This window comes from Salmo salar, chromosome ssa05 (genome assembly GCF_905237065.1).
Source record: "Salmo salar chromosome ssa05, Ssal_v3.1, whole genome shotgun sequence".
Lineage (NCBI taxonomy): Eukaryota > Metazoa > Chordata > Actinopteri > Salmoniformes > Salmonidae > Salmo > Salmo salar.
In genome coordinates, this window is record NC_059446.1 from 42,142,618 (window position 1) to 42,152,941 (window position 10,324).

A 10,324-nucleotide genomic window follows, 5' to 3' on the forward strand; every position below is an offset into this window, starting at 1 on the left:
GCTTTGATGCACCTGTACTGACCTTGCCTTCTGGATGATAGCAGGGTAAACAGGCAGTGGCTCGGGTGGTTGTTGTCCTTGATCAACTTTTTGGCCTTCCTGTGACATCGGGTGGTGTAGGTGTCCTGGAGAGCAGGTAGTTTGCCCCCAGTGATGCGTTGTGCAGACCTCACTACCCTCTGGAGAGCCTTACGGTTGTGGGCGGAGCAGTTGCCGTACCAGGCAGTGATACAGCCCGACAGGATGCTCTCGATTGTGCATCTGTAAAAGTTTGAGAGTTTTGGTGACAAGCCGAATTTCTTCAGCCTTCTGAGGTTGAAGAGGCGCTTTTGTGCCTTCTTCACCACGCTGTCTGTGTGGGTGGACCATTTCAGTTTGTCCGTGATGTGTACGCTGAGGAACTTAAAACTTTCCACCTTCTCCACTACGTCCCGTCGATGTGGATAGGGGGGTGCTCCCTCTGCTGTTTCCTGAAGTCCACGATCATCTCCTTTGTTTTGTTGACGTTGTGTGAGGTTATTTTCCTGACACCACACTCCGGGGGCCCTCGCCTCCTCCCTGTAGGCCGTCTCGTCGTTGTTGGTAATCAACCCTACCACTGTAGTGTCGTCTGCAAACTTGATTGTTGAGTTGGAGGCGTGCATGGCCCCGCAGTCATGGGTGAACAGGGAGTACAGGAGAGGGCTGAAAACGCACCCTTGTGGGGCCCCAGTGTTGAGGATCAGCGGAGATGATCACTACCTGGGGGCGGCCCGTCAGGAATTCCAGGACCCAGTTGCACAGGGCGGGGTTGAGACCCAGGGTCTCGAGCTTAATGACGAGTTTGGATGGTACTATGGTGTTAAATGCTGAGCTGTAGTCGATGAACAGAATTCTTACATAGGTATTCCTCTTGTCCAGATGGGTTAGGGCAGTGTGCAGTGTGATTGGGATTGCGTCGTCTGTGGACTTATTGGGGCGGTAAGCAAATTGGAGTGGGTCTAGGGTGTCAGGTAGGGTGGAGGTGATATGATCCTTAACTAGTCTCTCAAAGCACTTCTTTGTGGGCTATACTCGGCCTTGTCTCAGGATGGTAAGTTGGCGGTTGAAGATTTCCCTCTAGTGGCGTGGGGGCTGTGCTTTGGCAAAGTGGGTGGGGTTATATCCTGCCTGTTTGGCCCTGTCCGGGGGTATCATCGGATGGGGCCACAGTGTCTCCTGACCCCTCTTGTCTCAGCCTCCAGTATTTATGCTGCAGTAGTTTGTGTCGGGGGGCTAGGGTCAGTCTGTTACATCTGGAGTATTTCTCCTGTCTTATCCAGTGTCCTGTGTGAATTTAAGTATGCTCTCTCTAATTCTCTCTTTTTCTCTTTCTTTCTTTCTTTCTCTTTCTCGGAGGACCTGAGCCCTAGGACCATGCCTCAGGACTACCTGACATGATGACTCCTTGCTGTCCCCAGTCCACCTGGCCGTGCTGCTGCTCCAGTTTCAACTGTTCTGCCTGTGGCTATGGAACCCTGACCTGTTCACCGGACGTGCTACCTGTCCCAGACCTGCTGTTTTCAACTCTCTAGAGACAGCAGGAGCGGTATAGATACTCTCAATGATCGGCTATGAAAAGCCAACTGACATTTACTCTTGAGGTGCTGACTTGTTGCACCCTCGACAACTACTGTGATTATTATTATTTGACCATGCTGGTCATTTATGAACATTTGAACATCTTGGCCATGTTCTGTTATAATCTCCACCCGGCACAGCCAGAAGAGCACTGGCCACCCCTCATAGCCTGGTTCCTCTCTAGGTTTCTTCCTAGGTTTTGGCCTTTCTAGGGAGTTTTTCCTAGCCACCGTGCTTCTACACCTGCATTACTTGCTGTTTGGGGTTTTAGGCTGGGTTTCTGTACAGCACTTTGAGATATCAGCTGATGTAAGAAGGGCTATATAAATACATTTGATTGGATGATGATGGAGGTGAGTGCTACGGGGCGATAGTCATTTAGCTCAGATACCTTAGCTTTCTTAGGAACTGGAACAATGGTGGCCCTCTTGAAGCATGTGGGAACAGCAGACTGGGATAAGGCTGGATTGAATATGTCCGTAAACACACCAGCCAGCTGGTCTGCGCATGCTCTGAGGACGCGGCTAGGGATGCCGTCTGGGCCGGCATCCTTGCGAGGGTTAACACGTTTAAATGCTTTACTTACGCTGGCTGCGGTGAAGGAGAGCCCGCAGGTTATGGTAGCGTGCCGTGTCATTGGCACTGTATTGTCTTCAAAGTGAGCAAAGAAGTTGTTTAGTTTATCTGGGAGCAGGACATTGTGGTCCGCGTTGGGGCATGTTTTCTTTTTGTAGTCCGTGATTGACTGTAGACCCTGCCACATACCTCTCGTGTCTGAGCCATTGAATTGTGACTCTACTTTGCCTCTATACTGACGCTTAGCTTGTTTGATTGCCTTGCGGAGGGAATATCTACACTGTTTGTATTTGGTCATGTTTCCGGTCGCCTTGCCCTGATTAAAAGCAGTGGTTCGGGCTTTCAGTTTTGCACGAATGCTGCCATCAATCCACGGTTTCTGGTTGGGGAAGGTTTTAATAGTTGCTGTGGGTACACATGCTCAATGGGTGACATGTCTGTTGAGTATGCAGGCCATGGAAGAACTGGGCCATTTTCAGCTTCCAGGAATTGTGTACAGATCCTTGCGAGATGTGGACGTGCATTATAATGCTGAAACATGAGGTGGTGGCGGTGGATGAATGGGACGACAATGAGCCTCAGGATCTCGACACGGTACTTCTGTGGATTCATATTGCCATCGATGAAACGCAATTGTGTTCGTTGTCCGGAACTTGTGCCTGTCCATACCATAACCCCACCACCACCATGGTCTGTTAACAACGTTGACATCCGAAATCCGCTCACCCACACAACGCCATACACATGGTCTGCGGTTGTGAAGCCGGTTGGACGTACTGCCAAAATCTCTAAAATGATGTTGGAGGTGGCTTATGGTAGAGAAATGAACATTCAATTCTCTGGCAACAGCTTTGGTGGACATTCCTGCAATCAGCATGCCAATTGCACGCTCCCTCAACACTTGAGACATCTGTGGCATTGTGTTGTGTGAAACACAACTTCACATTTTAGAGTTGCCTTTTATTGTCCCCAGCACAAGGGGGACAATCAGCTTCTTGATATGCCACACCTGTCAGGTGGATGGATTATCTTGGCAAAGGAGAAATGCTCACTAAGAGGGATGTAGACTAATTTGTGCACAACATTTGAGAGAAGCTTTTTGTGTGAATGTAACATTTCTGGGATCTTTTATTTCAGCTCATGAAACATGGGACCAACACTTCATGTTGCGTTTATATTTTTGTTCAGTGTAGTTATGCCACATTCAGGTGCTAGTTGGAACTAGAAAACTCTTGATAACTTGTTGTAGTTATACACGTGCCACATTCAACGAATCAGCATGTCGGAAATTTGAATCTCCTAGGTCTGACTAGCATGTGAATGTGTCAATTAGCCCGTAGTTTAGCATGTCACATGCTTCCCAATGGAAACAGTTAGCTCATTTTATGACACATTTTTCCGATGTTTTTGTTTGTTTTGGTGTTTTTCCAGCTGTTCCTGCACACATCATTTTTTCTTGAGGCAATGCGAAGTTTGGTAGCCAGAGTCTACGCCCCTTCGTTGGTGATTGGTCAACAGTACTACTCCTAGTAAGTGTGGGAACTATTGTCGCATTCATGTGCTAGTTGGAACTCGGAAACTTCCGACTTGCTAACTGATTGAACGCAGTCTGTTGTCATTCAACTAGAGATGACTAGTTTTCACGCAAATGTTTTCACTTGAGAAATACTGCACCAAACATCTTAGTTAGATTTAAAACTGCGAGACTAAGACCTCCTCGGCAAAAACATCTAAATTAATTTAAGATTTCTAGATTTATTTTGAGAAAGTGTATACTGGCTATGTTGTTGCTACAGCTTCTCAAGAGGAACAAACAATAATATTGATGTACCAGTTATCCCAAGTTGAACTCAGTTGAACTCAGAATTGACCAACGTTACCTCACTAACTCCTCAAACTATATTCGTAGTATAGGGCTCAGGTAGCCTACTGTAAATAATGTTTAAACTTGACTTAACCTATGTGTCCAATTACAGTGGGACGATGGCAGTAGCCTGAACTATTGGGACATCTAGTGGTATCTTTTTCCCTGCAAAAAAGAAGTGGCCTATTTGGCCCCAAAAAATCCAGCGAGGAACATCTCTGATACTGTCCTTGGAATCTCTCAAATCTGGAGTCCCTGGCTCCAACCAACTCGCTCGGACAGGTGAGATCAATGGCGACAACAAACAATTCAGATTTCAATGATTTACAACAAATATGATATGTTTGGGAAAGTTTAAAAACGTGTAAACAAATCGCCTAGGCCTACCACAAAAATGACCATGGAACAAAGTGCATTCATGGATTTCTACATCCATCACTGGGGCCCGAGCTCCCTGCCATCCAGGACCTCTATACCGGGCGGTATCAGAGGAAGGCCCTAAAAATTGTCTTAGACTCCAGCCACCCAAGTCATGGACTGTTCTCTCAGCTGCTGCACGGCAAGTCCGGAACTAACAGGACCCTGAACAGCTTCAACCCCCAAGCTACAGTGCCTTCAGAAAGTATTCACACCCCTTGACTTTTTCCACATTTTGTTGTGTTACAGCCTGAATTTAAAATTGATGAAATTAAGATTTTTTTTGTCACTGGCCTACACACAATACCCCATAATGTCAAATTGGAATAATGTTTTTTTTCAACATTTTTACCAATTAATAAAAAACGAAAAGCTGAAATGTCTTGAGTCAATAAGTATTCAACCTCTTTGTTATGGCAAGCCTAAATAAGTTCAGGAGTAAAAATTTGCTTAACAAGTCACATAAGTTGCATGGATTCGTTCTGTGTGCAATAATAGTGTTTAACATGATTTTTTAATGACTGCCTCATCTCTGTACCCCGCACATACAATTATCTTACCCAGAAAGACACAGCTTTAATCGCTGCCAAAGGTGATTCTTCAAAGTATTTACTCAGGGGTATGAATACTTATGTAAATGAGATATTTCTATATTTCATTTTCAATAAGTTGTCAAGAATTTCTAAAAACATGTTTTTACTTTGTCATTATGGGGTATTGTGTTTAGATTGGTGAGATTTAAAAAAATATTGAATCCATTTTTCATTCCAGCTGTAACACAACAAAATGTGGAATAAGTCAAGGGGTATGAATACTTTCTGAAGGCACTGTATATGACTGCTAAATAGTTAGTTAAATAGTTAACCAATTGAGTACCACAGTATGAGTGAAAATACTCATAAAACCTAGTGGTAATAATTTTTTCACCATTCATTTTTGCGTCAGTGATTTTCAAACTACTTCATATAAGGTCTGTGTTTTGTGTATGCTTGATAACCAAGCAAATCTCTCTTGGAAAAGGGTAACTTTTATCAATATATTCACCTGTAATTACCCTAAAAACGAAATGCTAATGTTGCTAACATACAGAACTACACATCTTGTCACAATCTTTAACATCATCCCTTAAGGCACATTTGTCAATGCAAACTCATGGACAAGTAGCAAGTAAACTATCAAGTAGATATTATAACCTTTTTAGTTTCTCATGTAAATAATTGATAGTATTTCTCATGTGTACTCTTGTTTAGCATTTTTCAGATTACCTAGCTAGCTACCTTAGCATATCTAAATTACTATAATTTTTTGAATTACCCTATGGCCTTTGTAGCGAACTAGCTAACCTTAGGTCTCTGTCGATCAGAAGCAAGGATGGTTCTGTGCTACGTACCTGATTGTAACCACTACTCCGATTAGCACAAGTGTATTTGATCCTTTTCCGATCTCTGTAAGCGAGAGGCGTCGCTAGAGCCGTGTGATAAGGTAAGCCCTGTTTGCTAGCTGCTAATGAGCAATTTTGGTTAAGTTAAAGATCTATTAGAGGCATTTAAAAATTTGCTAGATACCCACCGACTGTAGTTACATGTACAACACACGTTAACTTCCTTACAAGTAAAAAAGAAAACCAGCATAGGCTAGCATAATGACTGTTGACATTTTTATTGACAAGGCTTTAGTGATCTGCCTGCTACTTTTTCACGTGGTGACATGCTAGCTAGCGTTAGCCCACCAGGGAAGGAATATTTAGCTAGCGAGTTAACGTTAACTTACCGTTCGTGTAGTCAGACTTTCTAGCTAACGTTAGACCAGCCCCATGGCAAGGATAGTCACCACTTAGAAAAGTCTACACGGGTGGTGAGCTAATGTTAACTAGCTAGCTGGCTAAATAATGCCTGGTGGGATACCTAGTTAGGGACCTTGGTTGGCTAGATAGCTACATTAGCTAAAGTTAGCTAGCTAACTCACAAGACTTGTGGGCTCAATGTTTCCCATACAAAACACAAACGGTTTTGTTCCACGAGTGCATCTGTTGTACAGGACTAATCAAATTACCTGTGAAGTCAGTTATAAATGTCAGCAGGGATGGAAATTAAGTGAGCCCAAGTCTAGCACTTTTCAGATTGGGCTAGCAGAAAATGTGCCATACTAGCCTGACACAGCAGTGAAGTTTTGTCTTTACAAACATCGCATGCCACAGATTTTGGACCTGAATGTAGAAATCGTGGTCTGCTGGCCAGTGCCCAAAATCCTTATGTTACATCCCTGCATGTCAGTCCCTTTCAGACGATCACTGTTGGTCCTCCTCAGTGACCTCACGGCTGAGGGTTTTAACTTTCCTCTTCATAATTAGAATCAGAAGTACAGTTGTATAGTTCATCGCAATACTTTACCTCTTTGGGCAAATAGTACCCTGTTCTGATCATCTACATAGTTGAGCATTCCAGATAATTCCTCCAGCCCAGCAGAAATGTCCCATCCACATATAGCAGGATTTTAGATGTGCAGATAGACCAAAGCCCAGTCAATTTGACAGTTACTATAGTCAAGTATGTGGGTTATGGTATTTAAATATAGATATTACCATTTTAGTAGTCAACCTAGGTAGCTAGTAAAATGTACTTCTTTTTTTTGTCTTTCAGACAGGCGGACCAGAAACCCAGTGACAACACTAGGGTCAGCAGCTGCCATTTTCTGTTGGGAAAGAGTAATGGCTCTGTATTTACCAGAAAAGGTAGCTCATCCACCATGGCAGTAGAGGAAGATCCAGACACATCCACCACGAAGAAAAAAATGATCCAGACACATCCACCATGGCAGAAGAGGGGGATCCAGGCACATCCACCATGAAGAAAAAAATGATCCAGACACATCCACCATGGCAGAGGAGGGGGATCCAGGCACATCCACCATGGCAGAAGAGGAGGAATCCAGACACATCCACCATGACAGAAGAAAATGATCCAGACACATCCACCATGGCAGAAGAGGGGGATCCAGGCACATCCACCATGGCAGAAGAGGAGGAATCCAGACACATCCACCATGGCAGAAGAGGAGGATCCAGACACATCCACCATGGCAGAAGAGGAGGATCCAGACACATCCACCATGGCAGAAGAGGAGGATCCAGACACATCCACCATGGCAGAAGAGGAGGATCCAAACACATCCACCATGGCAGAAGAGGAGGATCCAGATACATCCACCATGGCAGAAGAGGAGGATCCAGACACATCCACCATGTCAGAAGAGGAGGATCCAGATACATCCACCATGGCAGAAGAGGAGGATCCAGACACATCCACCATGGCAGAAGAGGAGGATCCGGATACATCCACCATGGCATACAATGAAGTTTCAGGCCCCTCGGCTGCTGAAGAATGTAGGAGGCTGCTGTCTGCACAGTTGCAGAATGTTCTCACTGAGGTGCATCTTGAGGAAACATTAGCGCAGTTGATGCCTGCAGGAGTCACTGCTAATATTCCTCTATTCCTGAACCACGGAAGGTTCACAAAGTGAGATACTGTACATCGCACAAGAAGCATAGCGAGAAACAGGATCCATGTTTAGAGGGGAAATGTTTGACTAAAAGATGTTAAAATCCTGAGATTCATCCCACCTTATCTGCGTTGTTATAGTAATGAGCTGGTGTGGACTTGCTGTGCACTTGTAAACCTCCAAGACCCACTCATCAGAGAAGTAGCTGTTGATTGGGAAACAAGAACAAACAATGAGGCATGAGGATTGGTGTTGAGGGACCACATTGTCAACCTTTAAGTCTTTACTGAAGACTTATCTCTTCAGTAGGTCCTATGATTAAGTATAGTCTGGCCCAGGAGTGTGAAGGTGAACGGAAAGGCTGGAGCAACGAACCGCCCTTGCTGTCTCTGCCTTGCCGGTTCCCCTCTTTCCACTGGGATTCTCTGCCTCTAACCCTTTTACAGGGGCTGAGTCACTGGCTTACTGGTGTTCTTCCATGCCGTCCATGGGAGGGGTGCGTCACTTGAGTGGGTTGAGTCACTGACGTGGTCTTCCTGTCTGGGTTGGCGCCCCCCCTTGGGTTGTGCCATGGCGGAGATCGTTGTGGGCTATACTCGGCCTTGTCTTAGGACGGTAAGTTGGTGGTTGGAGACATCCCTCTAGTGGTGTGGGGGCTGTGCTTTGGCAAAGTGGGTGGGGTTATATCCTGCCTGTTTGGCCCTGTCCGGGGTATCATCGGATGGGGCCACAGTGTCTTCTGATCCCTCCTGTCTCAGCCTCCAGTACTTATGCTGCAGTAGTTTATGTGTCGGGGGGCTAGGGTCAGTCTGTTACATCTGGAGTATTTCTCTTGTCTTATCCGGTGTCCTGTGTGAATTTAAATATGCTCTCTCTAATTCTCTCTTTCTCTCTTTCTGTCTTTCTCTCGGAGGACCTGAGCCCTAGGACCATGCCTCAGGACTACCTGGTATGATGACTCCTTGCTGTCCCCAGTCCACCTGGCCGTGCTGCTGCTCCAGTTTCAACTGTTCTGCCTGCGGCTATGGAACCCTGACCTGTTCACCGGACGTGCTTGTTGCACCCTCGACAACTACTATGATTATTATTATTTGACCATGCTGGTCATTTATGAACATTTTAACATTTTAACATCTTGACCATGTTCTGTTATAATATCCACCCTGCACAGCCAGAAGAGGACTGGCCACCCCTCATAGCCTGGTTCCTCTCTAGGTTTCTTCCTAGGTTTTTGGCCTTTCTAGGGAGTTTTTCCTAGGGAGTTTTTCTTAGCCACCGTGCTTCTTTCACATGCTTTGCTTGCTGTTTGGGGTTTTAGGCTGGGTTTCTGTACAGCACTTTGAGATATCAGCTGATGTACGAAGGGCTATATAAAAATAAATTTGATTGATTGATTTGATTGTCCAAGGTGGGTTTGTGTTATGATAAAAGAAAATGCATTTTCTGTTCAGATAAAGATGTTGATACAGCATTGAAAAAGACCTGCCATTGACCAAATGTCTCTTTGTTTTCCAGTCCAACAGGAGTGCATCCCTCAGACCATCCGGTTCATGGACATCCTGTGACAGTGTGATCCGTTTGTGGAGACAACTGCACATCGAGCCTGTGGATGAACAGCTCAGTAACTCAAATATGATACAATATTGTGTAAAACAGAATTTGTAGATGCATCAACATTTTGACTTTATGCCCCCCCTTTTCCCCATTGTCTCTCCCATCCTGCATTTACCAGAAAAAGAAGCTCCACACAACAAAGGGGCTAAGAAATCATTTAAACTTGACAGGTTTTTTCTCATCTTATTCAACTGTTACCATGCATCTGCAAAAAAAGATAGCACAGATTTGCGAGTGCCTTTTGAATTTCAAACTTTACAGATATAAATTCCCACTGTGCCCATGATAAAATGCAATTAATAAAAATGTGAGGATATGCACTCAGACCAGCCATTGTGATTGAACTTACGCGTACTACATTACTGTGTGTATGAACTACGTGGAATATTTTTGGACCATTGGTTTCCATGAAAATAGGTACTGACAGAAGGCGCAACAAGAACACTGATCCATTTACCCCCCCCCCCCCCCACCCCCTCCCCCCAAAAAGTGATTGGAATAAAATATGTTTCTAGATGTTCACTATTGCAGTACCAACTTTGGGAGCATGTGGTCCTTGAAAAACTGCTCTAGTCCGTTAGAAAGCTGAAGATGAAGAGGAAGTTCACCTTTCAGCACGACAACGATCCAAAGCACACATCCAAATCTACAAAAGCATGGCTTCACTAGAAGACGATTAACGTTTTGGAATGGCCCAGCCAGAGCCCAGACCTGAATCCAATTGAACATCTCTGGGGTGATCTGAAGAGGGCTGTG

At 44.8% G+C, this 10,324-nt stretch overlaps 1 long non-coding RNA gene across 1 annotated transcript; it reads left to right on the top strand.

Moving 5' to 3' along the window:
• The first annotated feature begins 1,493 nt into the window (after positions 1-1,493).
• On the top strand, positions 1,494-9,892 carry LOC106604932 (uncharacterized). Its single transcript, XR_006769873.1, has 4 exons — positions 1,494-1,567; positions 3,607-3,704; positions 4,152-4,321; positions 9,470-9,892. It is a non-coding gene; the product is annotated as an uncharacterized lncRNA (long non-coding RNA).
• The last annotated feature ends 432 nt before the right edge of the window (positions 9,893-10,324 follow it).